This window comes from Oxyura jamaicensis, chromosome 2 (assembly GCF_011077185.1).
Source record: "Oxyura jamaicensis isolate SHBP4307 breed ruddy duck chromosome 2, BPBGC_Ojam_1.0, whole genome shotgun sequence".
Lineage (NCBI taxonomy): Eukaryota > Metazoa > Chordata > Aves > Anseriformes > Anatidae > Oxyura > Oxyura jamaicensis.
Genome location: NC_048894.1, coordinates 102,347,460 through 102,373,575, shown reverse-complemented (window position 1 = coordinate 102,373,575; position 26,116 = coordinate 102,347,460). Strand labels below are relative to the sequence as shown.

The window sequence follows — 26,116 nt, the reverse complement described above, 5'->3', positions numbered from 1 at the left end:
ATACTGGAGGGATATTATGCAGAAATGTAACTAGTAAACTTTCAAAGCATCATCACTGATGTAAAAGCATTTATACTCTTGCACAGTGTCACAATATTGTCTCCTACGTGCTGTGTCCACTCACCATGAACCCTGAAGCTCTACACACATGCAAGTTTTCAACGCTGTAGTACAACCTCTTCAGCTTATGTTGTCATGAGACAAAGGTTTAACTGTGCTCAAGTGTCTGATTTAATTCTCATCTCTAATAAGATAACAGTCATAACAGTATGGACTATATAATGGACTAGTAATGTGAATCTGAGAAGTGCTCTTAGCAATTATATCCCTAAATATGATACAGTCAAAGTGGACTGTGGCATTTATTATTACTAGTTTCAAGGTCAAAGTCAGTGGCATAGGAAACATGAAATGAAAACTGGATACACAGACAATGTATTGCTTTAAGATTGTTTGCTAAGTATGCTCTTGCTTTTGGAAAACTTTGCCATAGTATTCAGTTTTTTTGGTTTCAGTCTTATTAACTTCTTGGGTAAGTTCTTGGGAAATCTGCTCCTTTTCTGTAGAATATTTTGAGGTGCCCAGAAATCAATTCTCAATTCTTATGTATAATTTTTTGAAGCATCTCATCCTTTTATATTATATTATTGTATTAGTGAGTGATATATATATATAAAAATCCAATATGTGTAAGGAGTTGGACATTCCCAACTATCTAATTATTGAAAGACTCATAAAAATGAATTACTAAAGATGTTCTCATTAATTTAAACATTTATGTTTTGTTATATGTTAGAAAACATGAGCAGACCAAGATAACAATAATTGAAGACATTAAGAATGTATTATATAAAGGTTTATATATTTATAGATTATATAAATATAAAACCACCACACAGAAGCAGATATATGCACTTATGCACATACAGACCCACAATTCATATAACAGCTAAATCAAAATTATTTGGTACCCAAGAATGGAATCATATTTTATTAGCTAACTGACCCAGAGAAAAATATTTTCTGCATTACTTATGGAGACCAGTTAGGAACAAGTACAATGCTTACATATCTTCAAAGTTGTGTACATAACTTGGCTAACCAATCCATTTATGCTAATCCATTTATTTAAAGCATTTAAATCTAAATGGCCTTATAAGTCAGTCCTTTTTTTTGTTTTCACAGATTTTTCTCTACAGAACATTCCATTATGGGCCAATCTTTTTTTAACCATTTTGTAATCACTGAATAAAGTAAAACTATTTTGGATTTACCTGCATGTTATCTAAAGGGCTTTAGAATTTAAGACCAAAATTGACAAACCTTATAGTTTCACCTGAAGCGCTGATTTGGATTTTTCTGTGCACCAAAATTTTTTTTTATTGTAGTTATAATCTTACTCTGGAGATATCACACAGAGAACAATAGAGGAGGTGTAATGCCTTCCTTCTCTAAAGATCTCTACGGACATACATCTCTAGATGTAAACATTTTTTTTTTTTCCTTTTTTTTGGCCGGGCAGGGGGATAGATTATTTTTTTCTGTGTATCTTTCTGAGAAATTTTCCTGAGAAATTACAATTAATATATCATTCCAAACCAATGGTAGGTTAGGTAAGGTCAAAAATCTCCCATAATCTTGAGTTCCATGGACCTGTTCTTTACAAGGTCTATAGTATTATCTTTCACTTTGTTCAGCATCCACAGTTAATTCTTCCCTTTGCTCCCACAGTTGAATTGTATTCAATTTAACTGTTACTTTTCTTAAACTCAATAAGAAAAATATTATATCAAAAACTTGCCATGTCATTACTACTTGCCATGTTATTACTATTTCAACATAAAATTTGAATGACATGTTTGGTAGGTAACAGAATGTTTAGCTTAGTTTAGTTAAGCTATTTCACGCTACTGGTATTATGAAAATAATGTAAATTGTTTTGTTGGTGGTGTTTTTTTCTTTTTTTTTTCCTTTTTTTTTTTTTTTTTTTTTTTTTTTAATTCAGTATGGCTGGTGAAATTGCATTTTATTTTACTGTCTTAATTTTCTTTGGAATGTCAAAGCATTTTAGTCATCTGACCTGTTTTTACTACCTTATTTTTGGGCAATATTCCTGAAGAAAATAATTGTTTGAAAGAACTGAAATTACTGCAATTTTACTGCAATCTGCAGTAAAACAATTAACATTTTCAAGTCTTTTCTAGCCATCTTTTCTAGCTATTCAGCAGCAGGATTCCCTGACCAATTCTAGAGGTCACCAGTGAAGGTGATTTTTCTAGTGCAGTGATTCAAAATGGTTTAAATCTTGGCATATACTGAGAGTTTGTATTTTTGCTTTTCTATGTCATGTTGCAAAATGCACCGAGGAGTCCCAGGGGTTCTGTCATTTGTTATCTATATGCTGTCTTTAGCTGCTCTGGGTTGACTAGGTAATCCAGGTTTTCATTTCTGTCCAGAAAAAAATGCTGATTTACTCAGCTTTTCAATATATATAAATTCTATTGTTATCCTAAATTCCTTATATGTCCAGTAGTACTAGTTAGAACAGATAAATTAAGAACAACACTAAATGCTCATGTTAGCACTACTATCAAAGAGTGATAAATTAACTATACACAGGAATAGGAACCTTCTGATGTCAAGGACAAAAAACTGGAAAAAAAATAAAAAAAAAAGGCTAGGGTAAGGAACAGTAGTATATAATAGTTTTAACACTAATTGTTATATTTGCCTAGTTAGTTTCCTGCTATGTCTTTTATGACTTAAATTGCTTTGATGGATCACAATTAAACAACATATTAATCTTTAGCCATACAAATAGTTCTCTGTATCTTTTCATATGTCTAAACAAAACATATAGTCATATCACTAGATCAGGACCATCTTTCCATCTTTTATTATACATTACTTAATAGTCTCAGAATATCATTAAGAACAATTTATTTTCTACACACCCAATTAATAATACTGAGATTTTTTTAGCTTTTCAGCTCACTCTGTTGTTATCCATGCAGGTTTGATAACAATTTTAAAATATTTCTTGTCTTACAAGACCTTGTTTGCCCTTGAATTCTCTTTGCTTAACAAGTTGTTTGTTCCTTTTAATATAGTTGAGTTCTAAACATACAAGATGCCAGTCTGATGACTGTGCCAAAATTGAAACTGAAACAGTAAGTGAAATTGCTCAGACATCTACAATACTGGAAACATTATGCTTTTCAAATCCAAACTGAAGGCATTTATTTTTAGTTCCATGAATTTGATTTATTAAATTAATAAAATGCATATAATATTTCATTTGAGAATGTTATCTCAATAAATCTGTCCAGTTTTGGGCTCCCCACCACAAGAAAGAAAACAACATAAGACACAGCTTACTCAGCTGAGTGAGCTCAGCTGAGGGATACCAAGACAAGTATATGTCTTGCAAGTAGAGTCTGAGAGAGCTATAGAAATTTGGCCTGGAAGAGAGACTGCTCTGGGTAGTCTTTATTACTGACAGCTACTACTTCATCCATGGATACTGACAGGATCAGAACAGACTCTTATCGGAATGTCAAACAGTAGGACAAAAAACAATGGGTACAAATTGAAACATGGAAAATTTTAATTGTGCTGGGATTTATTTATTCATCCTTTCATTTAATTACTTATTTATTTATTTCCATGAAGGTGATCAAATATTGTCACAGGGGCCTAGGCAGGTGTGTCTTCAACTCTGGAATTGTTCAGGTCTCACCTGGACACAAGTCTGAATAACCTGTTTGGATTAGACTGTTTAATCAGGAGATCAGACTAAATAGCTTCTGAAGATCCTTTCCAGCCTGAGTTATTCTAAGATTCTATCATAAATATCTCTTGTTCTCAGACTCCTAACATTTGCAAATAAAACTGTACTGGGGATTGTTATTTGTCTGTGCTTCCTTTTTGAATCAACTAAATTGAATCAACTAGAACATATTAGATTAAAGATTATATTTTTTTCTTGTTTGGCTCTGTGCATGTAACCCTTGAAAATTAGCTGAATTAGAAGCACAGAACAAGGAAAACAAAACAAAACAAAACAAAAACAAACAAACAAACAAAAACATAAGAATAATGACAACAATAATAATAAAAGCTACAGCTTGATGAAAATAACATTGTGTCAATTCTTGGGTAAAAAAGATTGTGAAGAAGGAATGATATGGCCAACCTGTGCTGCTAGAGGAATATTTGGATAAACAGCAGGGAGGTTGGGCACCCCATATCCTTATTTACAGGCAGAAGTTAGGTAGAAAGAGCTGCTACAACTAATGTTGTTGGGCTCAGTTAAAAATCCACTTGTGTGCCCAGCCCCGGTTCCTTACCAATGTGTCAGTAAAACAGGAGGAGGTACATTTATTTCCCAGATACTTCTAAAACTATCCCTTCTGTTAAGGTACTACAGCTTTAGGTATAGGGAAGGTTTTAGCATGCACTTCATATGGACTAGGAAGGGAAGGTTGGTCACAGAGCTTATAGAGAATTAAAATATGGCTAAGTAGGTTTGGTTCATCTTTATATGTTATCACGTGCAATTTGTGTTGTACATTGCAAATAACTGAAAGGTAAACATAAACCGCTATCGTTCTGTTTTAGCAGCATTTTCCATTTGTTTTGCATTCGCTTTGTACTGATAGCATTATTAATCAAGAAGGACAATAGAGATTTGTTTGTTTGTTTGTTTTAATAGTTACTATTAATAAAGTCAACATTTGCTAACATATGCCAGGTACTTATCATAGTTATGGCAATTTTCCGTATTAAATATTTCAAAATTCAGGCAATAGCCTGAATAAATGGGATAAAACTTAATAGCTAATACTACTCACTTTTTACAGTGACCACATTACTTTATTTTTTAATGTGATAGATATAAAAAGTACCAGTCATGTAGCCCTGCAGCAGTTGCTGAATATTATTCAATAAAATGCAGATACTGTTTCTAATATCTGCTTGTTATGTTCATTGTTTACAATACATCCTGCTCAGAGATACAGATATATTATGACAGAAGCTACATGTGACATGCTGGTTTTATGCTTAGGAATGCTATAAAAATAAACACACTCTCTACTAGTTTTCCTTTTTACTTTTAATGCCACTGTTTGGAAAATTAAGTTTTTAATCAGCCTCTCTCATGAGTGTTTTCCAGGGACTTTATTCGGATATATTTAACAGCATGACAAAACGTAGCTGTAAGAAGCATTTGTTGCCAAAAATTAAATTCTGAAATATGATTATAGTTTACCTATTATCTTTCAATGCACAGTATGACATTGTGCTATGCATGAAGAAATATGAAAGATAAGAGAATATAAAAAGGAATGTCTTCTGTAATGGGATTACAAAATCAAAACAGACTCTTATGTAAATTTACTAATTGCTACAAGATTCTCCTAAAGTGGGATGCTGAAGAAAATCAATGATTACATTTTCTGAGTTTCATTACTGAATAGGGAGTGACTGAAAATTTTTAAAACTGTGTTTTAATACTTAGTCAAGATAGGCTTAGGTAATCTAGATATTTCAAATAACATCTCAGATACTTTTACTAATGGCACTCATCTTCAAGTCTTTTATTCTTCTGTGGCCCTATAGCCATTCATGTTCCATTCCCTATACTGATACAAGTGTCATAGAATCGTAGAATCATAGAATCATTAAGATTGAAAAAGACCTCCAAGATCATCTGGTCCAACCATCCCCTTACTACCAATATCACCCACTAGATGGTGTCCCTAAGCACCAAGTACAACCTTTCCTTGAACACCCCCAAGGACAGTGACTCCACCACTTCCCTGGGAAACCTGTTCCAATGCCTGACTACTATTCTGTGAAGAAATGTCTTCTAATTCACTACCTGAACTTCCCCTGGAGCAACCTGAGGCCATTTCCTCTAGTTCCATCTCTGGTTATATGTGAGAAGAGGCCAACCCCCAGCTCCCCACCACTTGCTTTCGGGTAGTTATAGGGAGCAATGAGGTCTCCCCTAAGCCTCCTCTTCTCCAGACTAAACAACCCCAGTTCCCTCAGCTGTTCCTCATACTGTTCACCAGTTTTGTAGCCCTTCTCTGGACACATTCTAGGGCCTCAATGACCTTTTTTGTAGTGAGAAGCCCAAAACTGAACACAGTACTCAAGGTGCAGCCTCACCAGAGCAGAATACATGTGGACCATGCATCAGAGGAATGCATTTCACCATTACAATGATACCAGTCAAAAAACAATGATACTTTAGGTTTGCATGCACAGAGCATTAGTTCTGTAAGGGAGAGGGGGCTGTTGCCTTGGTTCAAAGGATAAATCTTTAAACAAGATGCTAAATTCTATGCTATCCCAATTTAATTTTCCTGCTCACCTACCTATCAAATATCTTCTGAATGACTACCGGTGTTTTGCTCAAGGAAAAGTGTTATTGAAAAGTTCAGAGTTATATATATTATATATATGTATATGTATATATATTCATATATATTTATAATACATTCATATATATTTATAATACATAAGCCCATGGTGTTAAATAAGCAATGAAGCTGTCTCCATTTATGAAAGGTGAAGACAGTCTATATAAAGCCATTAAATACTTTTTTGATCTTTATTTACATGAAGAGTGTTGTCTGTGTGTTACCAACTGTAAATCCATAGCTTTCATCACCTAGGAAAGATATTAAAGGACAACCAGCATTCTTTCCCTACAAGAAATAAGAAAGAATGTTTTTTTAAAAAATTTTATATGAGTTATCTTCTACCTAAACAATGTTAAGACACCATCAAGGAAGAATATTACAGTTTATTCAAGGGAGAAAACTGCAAACCACAATACCACACTTTAAAAATGAGTACATTTTTAGAGTTACTCACAGAACAGAAGAGTAGTTATCATGCCTGCATGGAATTTCTTTACAGTGTTTAAAGACTTCATCTGTTTGCCTTTAAAACAACATTTAGGAATTTATTTCTTGCCCAGATTTCTCTCCTCCTATTTCTGCTTCTTGTTTTAATTTACCCTGAAGCATGGTAGCTTCTTTATAGCTAAAGTGGGACATCAGTGAATCAGGTTACATTACATTAAAAATCTTTTGGGCTTTTCATTTCTGCACTTTCCTCACCCAGCCAGACTCAGCCATGGTTTGTAACTGGCTGTTTGTATTATGGCTGTGTGGAGCCATAATAGAAAATAATAATTCAAATAATTCCCATTCAATTTCAATAGTTCTAAATTAAAAAAAAAAAAAAAATGTTTTCAACATTATTTAAAATCATTTTATTACATTAATTTCAGTAGTTTATTTGGAAAAAAAAATATGAAAGTTTGACACTAAAAAGAAAATCCTAATTTTTATTGCCATCTAAATATTAGTTTATATATATTTAGTGCTTTTAAAACAGATTGTTTGTAAAATTTAGGTTTGACGACATGAGTAATATCAGTGGGAAAAAAACAACAACAGCAAAATCAGTGTAAAATGTTTTCATCGTTTCCATTATTATTATACATTATGATTTTTTTTTTTTTTTTTTTTAAAGTTTGGTAGCATATATGTTACTAGTTTATTGCAATGTAAAAATATTTTTACATAAACCAATATTGTTTTAATGGTTGATGGCAGAGAACACAATCATTAAAATTCTCAAATAGTCTTCAGTAGTCTTCAACTGTAATAACCTTTTAAAGATGTGAAATATATTTGAAACACTAATAAGAACTTATTTAATTAACACATCTCATCTGAGGAGAGGTAACTTCCTTCTAGAGGGTAATATTATCTTGCACCACCATTTCTAGTAGTACATAATATGTAGCAGATATTGTTGTAGCATATGTCTTGTAGCATATATTGTTCTTGCATGTTCCTGTTGATTCTGCAATGATCTATCCACGACTGTTTACCTTCTTTTGCAGAATGTAGAGATTTAATTACATTATATATTATCTATTTTGAGAATGATTTATTTATATGAGGAAAGTTACTATTACCTCATGATGCTGATTATTATCATGGTTTCAGTTAGGACATAGTTATTTTTCCTCCTAGTAGCTGGTAGGGTGCTATGTTTTGGATTTAGGATGAGACTAATGTTGATAACACACTGATGTTTTACTTGTTGCAGAGCAGTGCTTACACCAAGCCAAGGACTTCTCAGCTCCTCGCTCTGTCCTGCCTGCGGGCAGGCTAGGGATGCAGCAAGAGCTGGGAGGGGACAGACTCAGGACAGCTGACTCAAACTGGTCAAAGGGGTATTCCATACCCCTTGATGATGTCATGCTAAATAATATATAGGGGTGTGTCCTGGTTTCAGTTAGGACAGTTATTTTTCCTCCTAGTAGCTGGTAGGGTGCCATGTTTTGGATTACGATGAGAAGAGTGCTGATAACATGCCGATGTTTTAATTGCTGCAGAGCAATGCTTACACTAAGCCAAGGACTTTTCAGCTTCTCGCTCTGTCCTGCCAGAGGGCAGGCTGGGGAGGGGAGCAAGAGCTGGGAGGGGACAGACCCAGGACAGCTGACCCAAACTGGCCAAAGAGGTATTCCATACCATCTAATGTCATGCTAAACAATATATAGGGGTGGCTAGCTGGGGTGGGGGGCCGGCTGCTCAGGGATAAGCTGGGCATTGGTCAGCGGGTGGTGAGCAATTGCATTGTGCATCACTTGTTTGTACTTATTATTATTATTATTATTATTATTATTATTATTTCCTATTTTAATAAACTGTCTTTATCTCAGCCCACAGGCTTCACTTTCCCGTTTCTCTCCCCCATCCCAGAGAGGGAGGGGGGAGGGTGAGCAAATGGCTGTGTGGTGTTTAGCTGCCAGCTGGGTTAAACCACAACAGTTATCTACAGACAAGTCTCCTGTTAACAGTAAAATCATATCCTTGAATATTCCACTAATGTTGAAAGAAGAATGAAATCATTTCTCAGACTTAATTTAGGTTTTCATCCCATCATCTTCAAAACAGAGAAGAAACATAAATAATATGATGCAACCCTTTCTACAGGGTAGAGAAGAAATATGGAACTGATGGGCCAGGACAACTGTGTGATGGAGCATCCATTGCACTAGCCATTGGATAGATATTCTTCCTTCCTTCTATCACTAAGCTATTCTAGGTGGTCTCATAGTCTCAGCTGTTGGGTACCCTGCACTAGAGAGGACAGTTGTCAGATTTTATATTTGGCTAGATGGTAGCCACAAATGTGGAACTGGAGAATTAGGTTCCTAGCAAAGTTGGACATCCTCCAAAACACTTCTGCCTCTTAGTGCTGTAACTCTTACATTCCATGAACAATCTCCCCATATGCTTGGGCTGTTCATTTCAGGTTCCCCCTAACAAGCGCTTACTCGCTTACTCTGTATTTTCTCACTGTTAACAGGAGCATCTGTGAGGGTTCCTGCTCTGAATAGCTAGAAGTCTCCTTGGGGAAAAAAAAAAAAAAAAAAAAAAAAAATCTTATTATTATTAATAATATTAATAATAAAAAGTCTGGGTACAGGTACTGTGCTGTCTCCTCCCCTATCTTGACAAAGGGCTTATATTCTGATGTTTCTCACTTGTTTCCAAGTCATACTTGAACTGTTTTTAATACAATTAAACTGAAGAAAGAAGTGACAAATATTTGAGTTGATTTGTTAAAATAATATTATGTGCTGGTGAGACAATATTGAATAATCCTTGTCCTGATATAAATCTATATTTAGTGCCACTTCATTTGGTTGCACTATAGAGTGTAATTATTTATTTGAGTTTGTGTGAAGAATTCATTTGAGTTTATGTGCAGTTAGAAGAAAATGCTATTATTGTAATTAAAGAACATATCAAGTTTTCTGTATTTCTGGTTAACGATCCACTAGATGATACTGTCCTGTGTTTTCTGTCTGGTTACTGATATAAAGATTCCAACTATATATTACTGCAAAGGAATTTTATCATAGAAATGTCCTTGAAAAAAGATTTGTGCTAACAAAGCCAGCAGTTTTAATTCTGGAAAGTATAGTACATTTTGTGGCATCTCAGGGAGTGATGTTTTCAAACACACAAAATAAAAGTTTCCTATTCTACATTTATTGCACTAGAGACTGTACAAGTTTGTTCAAATCCTAATACAGCATTAGGCCGTAATGTGGCAGCCTTTGCATATTAACTAAGTTTTATTATTAACATTTAGTTCATTAGGAAAAAAAAAAAAAAAAAAAAAAAAAAAGTTGCTAATGTTAATGTAATTGTTTTGGAAAGAAAGGAGCAAATGACTGTGAAATTCTGGAAATAAACTAAAGATTTTTCCTTAATGTTCACATGTTTCAGATCGTACTCAAGCTCATTAACTTTCTTTTTCTTTTTGAACCTAGAATCAAATGGCTTGTGCAGAAAGGGGCACTTAGATGATATAATTTAAATCTGTAAAATCTGATAATTTTCTTCCTCACTAGTTCATTTCCACTTAGGGCTCAGTAAAAGTAGAACTGCCTATCAAATATTCATTGTACACTGAGCAATTCTATTTTTTGCTGATGCTTAAGCAAAATTGATTGAGCAAGGAAGAGAAATATTCCTTTCTTAATGCAATTGGCTTGCTTCACCCTCTCCAAAATAATATCAGGGCTTCCAGATTGAGGACACCAAATTCGTAATAAGAAAGAGATTCTAGTTTCATAATATAGATAACATATGCCTTCATTATATATATTTTTTAGTATTTTAAGTTGATAGTAGTTAATGAGAAGACTGAGACTTTCCTTCTAATTTAAATATGCTACTAGTCAGTAATAGCCATTGGGATAGCACACCAATTTTCTTATGAGACAAAAATCTTTTTTTCTTGAAGAAAACTTATTGCTCCCTTGTCTATGGGAAAAATAGCATTAGAGCCACATAAGCAGCATCAAATAAGATCAACAATGAAACACATTAAAGAATATGATTTTCACCCCCGCAGATGAGAACTGCAGATTAATTATCATTTCATTAAAGATTTTTTCTCTTTAAATCTGGAAAATGCTTTCCTCTCCTTGTCATCTAATTTGGGGTCCAGATACGGTCAATTACCTTAAGCCAGTGTTGTGAGTTGTGAATCTACTGGGCTGCCTGCGCATACACCCTTTTTCCTCAGTATTTTTATGCCTTTAGTTATCCAGGTTGTTCCTTTTATCACTTTGTTCTCTCCTTGCTTTCTGTCCAGTAAATGTCTGCTTTAGCTATGTGAACAAATGTGACTTCCTGATGACTTATACCTGCGCAAGAGAAGACTTTCATTCTAATTTAAATATGCTAGTAGTCAGTAATAGCCTTTAGGTAATAACCTTTATGATTTCTATAACATGAATTGTTAACTATGTATATTCATTCACTCACTGTGAAATTTGTTTTGGAGGAGACAAAGGATGAGGGTGGAAACTAATTAAAGAGAAATAAATATGTTTTATCTTATAGAGTGCTCTTCTATGACAGGGGAAAAATAACATCTTAAGTGGTTGGTATTGAAGGTTATCAGACACATTTAGGGAATTTTGTGTGAGTGATATTAATATATCAGATAAGAGGGACATTTAATGTAAAGAGAATAATGGAATTACATGTATGGATCAAGAGTTAGTAAATAAAAAGAGAGAAAGATTGACTTTTGATTGGGAATAGGCTATATTTAGTGGGCTCATTCTCTGTATTTTAAAGTGGCACTGATAAGGAACAACAGTTTACTTGCATTCAGAAATTATGTACTCCAAAAATATTAACTGCTGAGTTTAATTTGCAATGTAGAATAACATTTGAAGCATAAAATTTCTGAATATTCCACCCATTATTCAGTGAATAGTATTCAGGTTAAGACTGAGATAATAGATTTCTTTAATTCATTCCAGACACATTGCTAGCACTTGCAATAGACACAAACTGATGTGTTGCACTACATTCAATAATTCCCATATGAATGCTTACATGAAATAATGAATAAAAATGTCTATGATTTTTAAGACTGTACATACATAGCAAGGTTTTCAGAAAATGAATTAGCATTAAAGCATTAGCATTATGATTTTTAAAATGTCCTAAACTAGACAAATGCTGATTTCCTTAGTGAGATTTGAAATATACTCCCAAAATAATGAAAGTGAAGACAGAAAATTAAGTTATTTTAAATGAAATTGGTTTTAACATGCAAAGTTATTCATATTTACCATACTCTTGTGAAATTTGAAGCTCTTTGTAAAAGGAGAATGATGTGTAACAAAATCTGAAAGATGGGATTAGCAGAGACAGTTCAGATTTGACAATGAAGGGTTTAAGAAAAGGGAGTTTTAATTTAAAACATACCTTCAAAAGCACATAGAATTATGGTGCTGGGCTTAACTTAAATAACATACTAGTTTTTCTTATAAAATAGATGCAAGAAATGTAGGAAAATGATCTTTCAGAGTTAATGATAGTAACAATTGTTTAGTAATGGAATAAATAGTAGGAGAGTCCAATATGAAGCTGTTGAAAAAACAAGAACATAGGACTGAAAGGGACTTTTCAAATTGTAAGTTCCATTTCTTCTTTAGATAAAGCGTCATTTCATATATATATATATATATATATATATAAAGTTCTGCCAACCTTATTGAATCAAAACTTTTTTTTTTTTTTTTTTTTTTTTTTTTTTCCATAGTATGAATTAGCTATAAATATTCTTTGAATTTCTAGTCTAATTCAAGGCATTGTAATGCATGTATGAGTACTTTGTTCTCATGATAATACTGCCCTTAGCTTCCTGAATATCTGTCTTGGATAATCTGAGCTATACACAATACTCAGATGAAGTCAACTATGGCACTTCATGTAGTGACACTAAAACACTTTCTATCTCTATAAAATTTAAATCAGCAATCTACAAACATATTTGGGTATCCATTCATGCATCACATTAATGCTTTATAGATATGTTATACTCAACTAACAAGCCTATGTCTTTTTCTTCTCCAGTCTTTCCTACACGACTAGTTCTTAATTGATAGCCAAAATTTGTGTTATTCCCCAGAAATGTTTTATACAACTGAATCTCAATTCGACTGTATTTCAAGAATGTCCCTTACATTTATTTTCTCCGGTGATACCCCATGCTTCTTTTGAATTGGAGAAAAAAGTGGCAATTTTCTGACCAAATTCCACCTACTCATTCTACATATTTCTTTCACAATCATAAGTAAAATATTATAAGCAAGAAAGATTCTCAAGGATTCTATATTTACGTGGAGCTTTCATTCTTAATATTGCCTCTTGACCTTATGATTTTATTTTATTTTTTTTTATTTCTAAATATTTGTACTTTGTGCAAATACAGCAGCCAATATGGCAGTCTTTAGTTAAGTCCAGCCAAATAAGTACTGTTGGAGTACTTACCTAAAAAAAATAAATTAATTTTCTTATCAGAGAAATCTTGTTAGATTAAACTAGATTAAATATCTTTATTTGATAAACTTGTGTTGCATTTTATTCTGCTTTCCATTTACTTCTGTGGATTTAAGTGCACATTTTTTTAGAAATCCTTTCTAAAAATTTACATATGAGTAAAGCTAACCTGCCTTTGGTTACATGGATGACTTCCTTTCAGGATAGATTTATTTAAAATACTATGACAAGTTTTACATTGTTTCTGTGTTTCTTTCTGAATCATGAGAAAAATACATATATATATATATATTGTGGTTCTTAGATTAATATCCAGATTATCTCTAATCCAATTATTTTTAATCCTTTATTTTACTACATTTTCATTGTGGTCCTATTTGTTCTTACCTCATTCTTTTATACATATATGTCTCAAACTTTTGTTATTTGTTTCTGTAACCTTTGTTAACTTCATCGTATTTATTATTTTATTGGAGTTGGATGGGGTGGAGAGTGTGGGGTGGTGATGTTCTTAGTATCTTAACACGTTCCTTGCTAATCAGTGCTTTTTCCATTCCTTGTTTCCATCTTTTATTTTTTTCTGCAACAATGTCCCATTTCCGTAGCTGATTTAAAGCCTCTTCCTATCTCATTTTGAGTAGATACCTAAAACTTCGAAAGTCACAGTTTTTATCAGCCTCCTCTATAATCAAATCTGTCATAATCTAGTAGTAATTCACTAATAAATCCTTGAGATAGTCAAATGTTTCCTTTTCACCTAGTCTCCAAAATGCAACAGGAAAGATTATAGAAGTCTTTATCAAACTACTTCTTAATTTCTTAGTTTTAACTATTTAATTGAAGGTGTCAGCTAGTAAACTACTACACAGAGATAAAGTCACTCCTTGATGTAAGAATAATATTATGTATCCTCTATTTTATTACTAGTTTATTCAAGTATATTTACAAAGACCAGGACAATACAGTTTATTTTATTTATTTACTTCCAGCCATAAGAGAATAATATAAACTGCAAAGTTGAATATATCTGGAAATAATAACCTTGGTTTCATTTTATTCAAGTGCTATTTCTTGGGATAATGGAAGGTATGTATTCAAAAAGGATTTCCAAAAACTACACATTGTATACTCTTACCTGGTGATCACAACCAAATTTGTCAACAATTGGTAACATTGATAAACACAGTTTTGCAAGGCTCCAAATGGTTAATAAAATATGTATAAAGATGACTTCAAATATAACTTCTGTAACAATAGTGATTCTTATCTCCACATTCTCATCATTAATTAAGCATCTCCAATTAGTACAAGTGCAACTCACTAGGGAAATTTTGTAGTGCCAAAAATGTCCTTTTCTGAACTTCTGTTGTCAAATATGAACATGTGGAAAACAAATTACATATCAGTATGATTTCTCATGGAATATGGAGTGAGTGCATAACATTCTGTTCAGCTTACCTAGTAGATAAAATAATTATCTCTGACAGTCTTTGAGGGAATTTGCTATATAATACAGCCAGTGCACCAGTTACTCTGTATAGTTCTGTAAGTGTTCACTACTTGTTCAGATAATACACTTGGTCAAAGAAAAGATGTCTACAAAGAACTGTTGACTTCACTGATATTTTTTATTTATTTTTATTTTTATTTTATTTTATTTTTTTTGTCAATGTATGTGACTCATGGTCTTACTTTTTTTAAAAAAAATATATATATATATATTTTATTTTATTTTATTTTATTTTATTTGTACCTATTTACTCCTAATATGTAAAAAATATCAATCATCCTAAAAATGCACATAAAAAGAAGCCACCAAAAAAAATCTTGCATCAGTAAGAAGACTTTGTAGCCAGTACTAAAATATAAATAGATATTTAAACATTTAGAGGTCATTGTCCTCCATCTTTCTAAAAAAAGCTTTGAAATACTTAAAAAATTAGATATCCAGCTACTCAGAGATGATATAATGCTGGTAATACTCTAATCTTTACATCTCAGATTCTGTTCCCTCTTGTATTCAATTTATTTAATTGAATTATTGAAATTTGAAGAAATTCTATTTATTCAAAGGTAAACTATGCTAACAGCAGAAAATTATAAATCAAATCCATCTCTTCCATGCCAGCCCCATGATACCAAGTTTCAAATTGCACTCTTATTTCTATTCTCTAATAAAATAGCTTACAAAAATACCAGCCCAAGATCAGCTCTGAAATGTGGAATTGTGAATTAGAAATATATATCTTGAACTGTCTCCTGTATGGAAGAGTATAGCCTTTTATCTCCTATTTTATTGCCTGTGATAAAGGATAGATTTAGTAGTATTTTATTATTTTATTTTATTTTATTTTATTTAACTTTAATTTAATTTATTTTAATTTATTAGCAATGGGAAGATAACATTATAATACCTTCTAACACTCTCAGTGACTAACATGATCAATTAGATAAACCATGGCAGTACTGATAAATACTCCTGGGAAATGGAAACAGACAGTCAGTTGAAAAAAACAGTGATAAATTTGTAATTACAGTGAATTTTGAGTGGAAAAAAATAAGTCATGATTTCATATATCTCATTTTACTTGATATTTATTTGATAATTCTTCTACTTACCAATGTTTCTTTCACCCGTTCCACTCTTTTTCAACTATTCCATCTTTATTTTAGACACTTTCACCTTTGTTATCATTCCTTTCCCCTTTCCTATTTCCTTTCCTCCTTCTCAAATCTTTTTTTTTTTTTTGCCTTCTTACTTTTTTTTTTTTCATGTTCTCCAACTTAATTTTCAACACTTCCTTTCTCTCATGTACTTCTCTCACATGTTCTTTCGAAATGCTACAGTGCCTATTTTGTTCTTCAACTTTATCCTGTCCTTCTTTACACTGTCCTTTCTACTTGTCCCTTCAGTGAGAAAAGATTACGTTAAAACAACTTGTGATCATATTAATATTTGTCTAACTGGATTTGAACTGTGACCTTCCTCTCTATTTTCATTTGTTAAATAAAACCCATGATACCACATTTTGCAAGTCCTATGCATAACCTTGCAGAATACGGGACTGCATTATTAATGACTTTTAGAGCAAAATAAGTGTGTGTTCATGTAGATTACTTGCTAATTATGCTTGAAGCTAGCAAAGTAGTTAAAAAAATCTCATGAACTGATTTTTTTAATGATAAAAACTCCTAAAGCTTTATTTTCAATAAAGCTTTATTTTCAAGACAGTGCAAGGACACTGAAAGTTCAAAATAACTTGTTTATGTAAGCCAGGGAGACAAACAGAACAGTGACTATATATATATATTTAGGTTTTAGAATGATGAATAAGATTCATAGTACTTTAATATTTAGAATAAGTTTTAATTTGGAACCAGAATGAAAAATATTAACATATCCTATATAATCAACAGTTGTTGTACTACTGTAAAAAAAAAAAAAAAAAAAAAAAAAAAAAACCTTTCTGGCTATGGTTTTGACTTTGCCAGTACTTCAAAGACAGAATTTTCTTAAGATGCCCTTCTCCAACAATTCCCGGCTATTTGTCTCATAAACTGTCTTTTTTGTCTCATAAACTAGTGTGTCCCTGCCTAGAAAACTCTAAGCTCTGCAGAAAACATCTATGAACTGTTGGAAAAAAAAAAAAAAAAAAAGATTGTTTTCCAGACAATCTTTATTGTTAGTTTACACTCGACGTTCATGTAATCATTTCTCATTTCATCTTGTCCTATGCATGTCTACTCCTCTGATATCAGTCAGTGCCCTGCCCAGTCTCCTATGACCACACAAAAGCTAAACCCAAATCTAATATGGAAATACAGGGAGACTTATCTAGGAGGTGGGAGATTAAATTATTAAAGTATAAATTATATCACTGCTAATAGTGTATTATTTTTGCAATTAAGTAGTTGTTTTTCTGGTATTAGTTTGAAATGAGAGACAATTTACTGCAATGCATTATTTACACAGACTTTGATGCGTTTGATCTGATCTGAAAATGCTCAAAACCCAATAGGTTAAATTGTCAGGTGCAGGTTACTGTGGTTCAGCTAGCAAACACAGAATGATCCCCCACCCCCGCTGCCCGAAACAGCAGAGATTGAGGTCAAAGACCCCAATTTCTTCATTGAGACTTCTCTGTCACCATTTAAACATCATATTTTAACCTCTGAGTTTAAAGCATGAAGTAAAAATTACAAGCATGACCCTCCCTTAGCTGGGGTGTGTGTAGAAGGGAACAAAAGATTTTTGTTGAACTAAGGTTTTATCATTTCTGTAAATATACAAGAGAGAAAGAAATGTCACCAAAAAGTAATTGAGGTGAAATTTGAAGTAATGTCCTAATTACAGCGTTGCAATCCTTATATGTTGGCCCAAAAGAGCTAGAAGAAAGCTTTTTATTTCAAAAAGTCAACAACTTCTTAATACTGGGATCTGGCATATGTCCTTCAACTTCCATTCTGTCACCCCATAGAAGGAATCTAAGGATAAAGAAAAAATAAATTGAAGTCTTAATACAACTGAGAAGGAGGATCTTAATCAAGGGAAAGGAGACAACAACACTAGCAGAGAGAAATTTGACAATTCTCCAAATTAGAGAATGACCTTTACTCACTTTGCATGAAACCTGAAAATTATGCACACAGGAAATATAAGTCTATCTTCAGCCTGACTAGACTGATATGGACCTATAACAAAGATAATTGCTGTGATGTTTATATATTCCATAACAGGTCTGCTTTTGAGACCTCCAGGTCTGCTAAGCAAGCTGGAGGAATGAGCAAACAGGGACCTCATAACATTCAAGAAGAACAGAGTTCTTCCCTGGGGTCAAATTCTGTAGCAGGGAAGGAACAGTCCCCTACTACAATACAGTCTGGGGAAAGACTAGCTGGGGAGAAGCTCTACAGGAAAGGACCTGGATGTTTTGGTAAATGGCAAGCATCTGTTTTTGGGTTGCTAATGCAATGGTTAAACTATGGTTAAACTAAAGTGAGATTAGCCCAGGACCCCAAGACAGTGTGGGACTTGAACACTTGCCCTATGCAGAGAGGCTGAAGGCTGGTTCACTCTGAAGCTGGGATGTCTTCAGAGGCACCTAACAGCAGTCCTCTGCAATGGGGTTACTGAGGAGATGGAACCGAGCTCTTCACAGCTGTGCATGGTGAGAGGAAAAGGGACAATGGGCACACACTGAGACAAGTGTTGCTCAGGCTGGAGATAAAGGATATAAAGGAAAACCTTTTTCTCCCTGAGGACATCACAGCAGTGTTGTCCAGAGGGGCTGTGAGGTCTCCGTCCTTGGAAGCTTTCAAGACGGCCTTGAGCAAACAGGTCTGACCTCAAAGCTGGCCATGCTGTGAGAAGGAGGTTGGACTGAAGACCTCTCCTGAGCTTCCTTCTCACCTGAGTCATCTTTTGAACATAACTGAAAGATACAAAAAAAATTAAGAGATGACTTCTTTTTCAGGGCACAAGCATAAGAGTGAACAGAATTATACTCTTCTCTCTAAGAAGCTTCTAATATGAACTTACTTTGTTCCTGCTATTCACTTTGTTCCTGCTCATTTACTTCCTATTATTTAAATGGGATTAAATCAGCATTTCTCTAACAGGTGTTATCTAGGCAAATGTTCACTTACAAGCCTGTGAATATAATAATGAAGCTCCAAATATGACAACAAGCACCAGTTTTATAAATGGTTTTGAGGCCAGATCCCCATAACTTGAGTTCCACTTCATGTGCTTTGAGATTTGAGCTTTGTTAGCTATTACTTTTAGGCACTAGAAGCCATACTGACACTAGATTTTAGTCAAAACCTACATGTAATTTATCAAATATGTAAGTCACAGAGCATCTTCATTTTCTCATTTGAATATATATATATATATTAATAATTATCTTGTGTGAACACCATGGGGGGAGGGGGGATATTTAGGGACTACACCAAGTGTACTGTGGGTTAATATAAGCAAATACATGTACACTATCTAATGGATCTTTGCTAGCTGTAATGTCTCTGTTACATAAGCTAGCAAAAGACAATCTAATTGAATCAGGAACCTCAGCTTAACAAAAAGCTGTGACTTCTTCAAATTAGTTTTCTTCATAGTGACATCAGTTCTGACACCAGTTAAATATGGAAAAATAATAAAACATAATGAATGGTCATTTAATTACTGGGAAAGTGTCAGATAACACTGTTATGCAAATAGAGACCTATATTTGAGAGGGAGGATTTTAAGATAAAGATGTCAAGGTTTCATAAGCACCATTATTTTACTTTAGATGAACAGTTACTCCCATTAGAAGACATACATAACCTTTAGAGAGCTCAAGATAAGTTACATATTACTTACTAATGAAAAAAAAAAAAAAAGTGAACTGTACAGAAAAAAAATATACTATCTTGTTAACACTGTTGTATTTGACAAGACTTGAAGTGCTGCTGGAAGAACCAAACCAGTGTTCCAGTCCAGTGAAGTCCTTAAGTTCCTTGAAGACAAAGGTATTTGTTTGAGAACAAAAAAAAAAAAAAAAAAAAAAAGACATTTGATCAGGAACCTCGCAGGGATCGGCTGCAGAGAGGGCTCCTGGCAGGGAGATGAACGAAGCCAACCCCAAGCCCCCCCAGTAACGCGGCACAGAGCCGCAGCCCAGCCCAGCCCAGCCCCTCCCCACCCCGCCCCGCCCCTCCCCGTCCCCCCGATCAGGTAGGAGCTGTGCTTGTGCCGCCGCGGGCGCTGACGTGCTGAGGGCAGAGCCAGGGGAGCCAGCCCACCCACCCCCTGCGCTATAAAAGTAGTCCCTAGGGGGCGTCACGACCCAGGAGCACCGCCAACAGGACGCGCTAACAGGACCGGCTTGGCAGTTAGCGCGGGGCAGTTCAAGCAGGGCAGGGAGGAGAACCTAACCGTAGTGGGCACCCGTCGCAGCGGTTGGCCCGAGGCGGCAACCCAAACGGAGGAGATGCTGCCTCTCTGGGCTCACGTGGGCACCCAGGTGGATCCCCCGAGGGGAGAAGTGGCAGTCCAGACATGATTGCGGGGAGCTCCAGAATCTGGAGGCCCACCTGGGCCAGGAGGGAGTAGAGCGCTGCCACCGGTGCAGGCGTACCCTGCTTCAGGAACTCCTCGAGCAGGTGGCTGGGCTGCAGCGAGAAATCGGCAGCCTGAGGGAGTCTCCGAGGGTGACAGATAGGAGGTGTCACCCTGCCCCTGCTGCTGCTTGGCAGCCCTCTCCTATGTCCCGACAAGGGGTGGAGGCGGCCCCCGTTGAACACATGCAGAACAGAGGGCTAGAATGTCCGTAAGAGAAAAGGGGCTGGACCCTCAGCTTGCAGCAGAAAGAGACGTCTGCCCCCGACACCCACGGCGCCATCTACCCCCACGGTGTCCCTGGGAAATAGATTTGAGGCTCTCAGGGAGGTTGAGGAAGAGACTGAGGGTCTGGACAGCAGTCCGAACCCGGGAAGCAACCCTGAGAAGAGAGTTTTGATTGGGGGAAGTACAAAACATAAGGATCAGGGCCATACAGAGCACCGTATTGTAACCTCTGCCAAAAAAAAAAAAAAAAAAAAAAAAAAAGTGCCCCCTTGCTGAGGGGCACTGAGGCTCCTATCTGTCACCCAGACAACTTAGCTAGAGAAGTATGCTGTCTTTCTGGGGCACGTGTCAGAGATGTTAGGAAGACTCTGCCACAGCTCATTAAACTGGAGGACTACTATCCTCTTGTAGTCATTCAGGTTGGATCCTGGGAAGCTGCAACAAGAAAAATGAGGAATATTAAAAAGGACTTTGCATCCCTGGGGAGGTTGTTGAAGGGATCAGGGGTGCAGGTAGTGTTCTCCTCTGTCCTCCCTGTGGGTGACTGGGATCCAGATAGAAGGGGCAGAACGGGACAGGTAAATGACTGGCTGAGGGGGTGGTGTCAGGACCAGGGATTTGGATATTTTGACCTGGGGCCTTCCTTTGAGAGGGCTGGGGGAAGTCTTCACTACTGTCACTGTTGAAGACAGGGAAAACCCTCTGAGCTCTCTCATAGGACTGGCTGAGGGCTCCTCAGAGAATGAAGTGTTCCCGATGCCCTGTCTGGTTTCTTCTTCTTGCATCGCCCCAGGGGTAACTGCACCTGCTACTTCCCTAAAGTGCCTGTACACCAATGCGTGGAGCATGGGAAATAAACAGGATGAGCTCAAGATCTGTGTTCGGTTGTGGGGCCACAATCTTGTTGCGATCACTGAGACGTGGTGGGACAGCTCGCATGACTGGAACGCTGTCATGGAGGGCTATGTCCTCTTTAGGAAAGACAGGCTGGGGAAGCGAGGGGCTGGGGTTGCCCTTTGTGTGAGGGAGCAATTAGAGTGTACCCAGCTCCACCTGGAGGAGGGTGAAGGACAAGTAGAGAGCTTGTGGGTGAGAATTAAGGGGTGGGCTGGTATGGACATATGGTGGTGGGGGTCTACTACAGGTCACCAGATCAGGAGGAGGAGGTCATTGAGGCCTTCTACGAGCAGCTGGTAGTAGCCTCCTGATCACAAGCACTGGTCCCCAAGGGGGACTTCAATTACCCAGACATCTGCTGGGTAAGCAACTCGTCCAGGCACATGCAGTCCAAACAGTTCCTGCAATGCGTCAAGGACAATTTTCTGACGCAGGTGGTGGAGGAGCCGACAAGACGGGGGGTGCTCCTGGACCTTGTTCTTACCAACAGGGATAGCCTTGTTAGGGATGTGAAGGCTGAGGGCAGCCTGGGATGCAGCGACCATGAGATGGTGAAGTTCCAGATGGAACTAGGCAGAGGAAGTAAGGCTAAAGGCAGGATTACTACCCTGGACTTTCGAAGAGCCAACTTTGACCTCTTCCGGGACCTGCTTGGGAGTATCTCATGGGCTAGGTTGCTAGAAGGCAAGGATGCTTGTGAGAGCTGGGCTACATTTAAGCAGCACTTCTTCCATGCTCAGGATTGGTGCATCCCGAAGAATAGGAAATTGGGGAAGGGGAGCAGGAAACATGCATGGATGAGCAAGGAGCTCATCGATAGGATCAAAAGGAAGAAGAAGGTCTATGAAATGTGGAAAAAGGGCCTGTCCTCTTGGGAGGAGTATAGACATGTTGTCAGGGCCTGCAGGGACGCAATGAGGAAGGCTAAAGCCCACCTAGAGATGAGGCTTGCTAAAAAGATAAAGGATAATAAGAAGGGTTTTTTCAAGTATGTAAACAGCAAGAGGAATACTAGGGATAATGTGGGTCCCTTGCTGAACGAGGAGAGGGGGGTACTGGTCACGGAAGATGTCGAGAAGGCAGAGGTATTGAATGGTTTCTTTGCTTCAGTCTTTGCTTCAAGGACACTCTCCCGGGACTCCTCGCCCCTGGCAATAGGACAAAGGGTCTGGGAAATGGAGGGCTCTCCCCTGGTGGACATGAGAGTGGTTTGGGAGCGTCTGAGTGGGTTCAACGCACACAAATCCATGGGTCCCGATGGGATGCATCCACGTGTGCTAAGGGAGCTGGCAGAGGTGATTGCCGAGCCGCTCTCTATCATATTTGAAAGGTCCTGGAGGACAGGTGAGGTGCCTGAAGACTGGAGGATAGCCAATGTCACTCCGGTCTTCAAGAAGGGCAGGAAGGAGGATCCGGGAAACTACAGGCCAGTCAGTCTCACCTCTGTCCCTGGAAAGGTGTTGGAGCAGCTTGTTCTGGATGCCATCTCCAAGCAATTGGAAGAGAAGAATATTATGAGGAGTAGTCAGCATGGATTCACCAAGGGGAAGTCGTGCTCAACCAACCTCGTTGCCTTCTATGATGGCATCACCAGCTGGGTAGATGGAGGGAGAGCAGTGGATGTCATCTACCTTGACTTTAGCAAGGCTTTCAATACTGTCTCCCATGACATCCTACTAGCAAAGTTGAGAAAGTGTGGCATAGATGAGTGGACAGTAAGGTGGGTTGAGAACTGGCTGACTGGCTGAGCTCAGAGGGTGGTGACTGGCAGAGCAGAGTCTGTCTGGAGGCCTGTGACTAGCGGTGTTCCCCAGGGATCAGTGCTGGGTTGGGGCTTGTTCAACATCTTCGTCGATGACCTTGATGAGGGAATAGTGTCTGCCCTCACAAAGTACACCGATGACACAATGCTGGGAGGAGTGGCTGACATGCCAGAAGGCTGTGCTGCCATTCAGCGAGACCTGGACCGGCTGGAGAGATGGGCAGGAAGAAACCAAATGAGATTTAATAAGAGCAAGTGTAGAGTCCTGCACCTGGGAAGGAACAACCAGAAGTATCAGTACAGGCTGGGAGATGACCTGCTGGAGAGGAGCTCTGAGGCGAAGGACCTGGGGGTCCTGGTGGATGACAGGTCTACTACAGGTCTACATGAACCAGCAGTGTGCCCTGGTGGCCAAGAGGGCAAATGGGATCCTGGCGTGTATTAAAAGGAGCGTGGCCAGCAGGTCAAGGAAGGTGATCCTCCCTCTCTACTCTGCCCTGGTCAGGCCTCACCTGGAGTACTGTGTCCAGTTCTGGGCTCCCTGGTACAAAAAAGACAGGGATCTCCTGGAAAGAGTGCAGCGGAGGACCACAAGGATGATACGAGGCCTGGAGCATCTTTCCTATGAAGAAAGGCTGAGAGACCTGGGTCTGTTCAGCCTGGAGAAGAGAAGACTGAGAGGTGATCTTGTCAATGTGTACAAATATCTGAGGGGTGGGAGACAGAAGGATGTAGCTAACCTCTTCTCAGTGGTTTGTGGGGATAGGACAAGGGGCAATGGCCACAAGATAGAACACAGGAAGTTCCGCACCGACATGCAAAATAACTTCTTCATGGTGAGAGTGATGGAGCACTGGAACTGCCTAGAGAGGTTGTGGAGTCTCCTTCTCTGGAGATATTCAAGGCCCGTCTGGACACCTACCTGGGCAGCCTGCTCTGAGGAACCTGTTTTGGCAAGGGGGTTGATGATCTTTCGAGGTCCCTTCCAACCCCTACAATTCTGTGATTCTGTGAAGGTATTATTTGTATTACTTCAAAAAAGTCTTCCTTACATTGGATTGTGCTACTTTTGTACACCTTTTTTGTTGTGCTACAACAAATGAATTAGTTCAAAAAATAGTTTAGCATTGTCTTCAAAAAAGCCTATAGAATCACAGCTTGGTAAGTTTTGCTCATCTCATCTTATTTCAAGCATCTGAAATGCGCCATTCATTTAGATTTTGTGCAAAGAGGTGTATTCTTTCCAAACACATTGATTGCTTGATTTGCCCTGCATTCAAAGACCGAGTAAATGAAGAATATTGCTTAAATTGCCTTAACATTCTCCCATTGCAGTACTGAGAAGGAACTTCTCTCTCTTTTTATAATTTCATCATGTAGCAATACATACAAAAGCTGACCTGACTAAAATTCATCTTTTATCGTCTCTTTCTATTGGACTATTGCACTTATATCAACCAATAATATACTTTCAGTGTATTGCTCTTTTACTGTTGTCATCAGATACAAGAGTTCAATTAAATGGTCTAGCTGGCATGACTATCATCATTCAAGAAGTGGGTAAAGTCCCCACATTAGTCCTCACCCAGAGAAGAACTGTCACAAGGGACCCCTAGAACAGCAGAATAAAAGGCAGAGTCATACTGCTTCACACTGCGATATGATAACTGGAAAGACCACAAACTGAAAAGCATGTCTCCTTGTAACTCAGTGCTTGATACAGGAATGGCACACACACACGGTGAGATTTTTTCCCGTTTTATTTTTAATTTAATAACTTATTTTTCTTTCCACCAATTTTCAAGTCACTTACTACATTTTTTGACTCCATATAAATTTTTATCATTATCTCAGAACGTATAGTATATTAAGAAGGTAAAGTGTTCTTTTTGGTCACTGTAAAGTTTACTCATATGCATATAATACATTGTATAATAAACACAGAAAAGAAATATATATATGACGTTATAACTCCAAGAAACTAGTTGGATTTGAAGTGCTGGTCATCTGTATCTTTAAGAACAGGTATATACAAAAAATGCCCTTTTTGTTGTTGTGTTTTGTTTTGTTTTGTTTTCTCATATGGCAATTGAGTACCTCTAGATTTAACAATGTTGGAACATTGCAGTCCAGTTCCCAAAATATAAGGGCTAAACACTGATATAAATTCAGAAATAATTGTTGCAGAAAATCAGTAAAACTTCTTCGACAACAGTGATTTCCAATTTCCATTGAAAGTCAGGTCTTGGTATAAAATGTTATTATCTTTCCTAGGAAAACACCATAGTCTATTTCACAAAGCACCAATTTCAGAATTTCTATGCATTGGTATAGTGTGGATTTATGTGAATGACAATGGGTTAAAATAATCAACAGTAGAGAATTTGAATGAAATTTATATAAAAAAGCCCTGTATAATGTTTCTAACTATAAACTATCACAAACAGACAGAATGTTAGGAGAAAGGAAAAAAAAAAAAATTCTTATATATTTTTCTATGTTTTCTATGTTTTAACTAATTTCTAAGAGAAATTAAAGAAAACAAAACACTTTATTTCAAATGTTCTCTAAATGTGTGAATCTGGAATCAAATAGTTAGCTTAAAGCTGCTCCAAAGGATAGAGCAAGGAGGCATACTAATATCTAGGAGAGAGGCACACGCAGGGAAAAAAAAAAAAAAAAAAAAAAAAAAAAAAAAAAAAAAAAAAA

General features: G+C 36.7%; 2 long non-coding RNA genes across 2 annotated transcripts in view; both read right to left on the bottom strand.

Moving 5' to 3' along the window:
* Positions 1 to 8,175: 8,175 nt before the first annotated feature.
* Positions 8,176 to 26,116, bottom strand: part of LOC118162058 — an 18,845-nt gene continuing 904 nt past the window's right edge. Inside the window, exons 2-3 of the long non-coding RNA XR_004748268.1 lie at positions 25,085 to 25,090; positions 8,176 to 8,279 (exon numbers count right to left, since the gene is read on the bottom strand). This is a non-coding gene — a long non-coding RNA (uncharacterized LOC118162058). The remainder of the gene's footprint in view (positions 8,280 to 25,084; positions 25,091 to 26,116) is intronic.
* Positions 17,125 to 19,506, bottom strand: LOC118162061. Its single transcript, XR_004748272.1, has 3 exons — positions 18,664 to 19,506; positions 18,038 to 18,110; positions 17,125 to 17,903 (listed from the first exon to the last, which is right to left on the bottom strand). It is a non-coding gene; the product is annotated as an uncharacterized LOC118162061 (long non-coding RNA).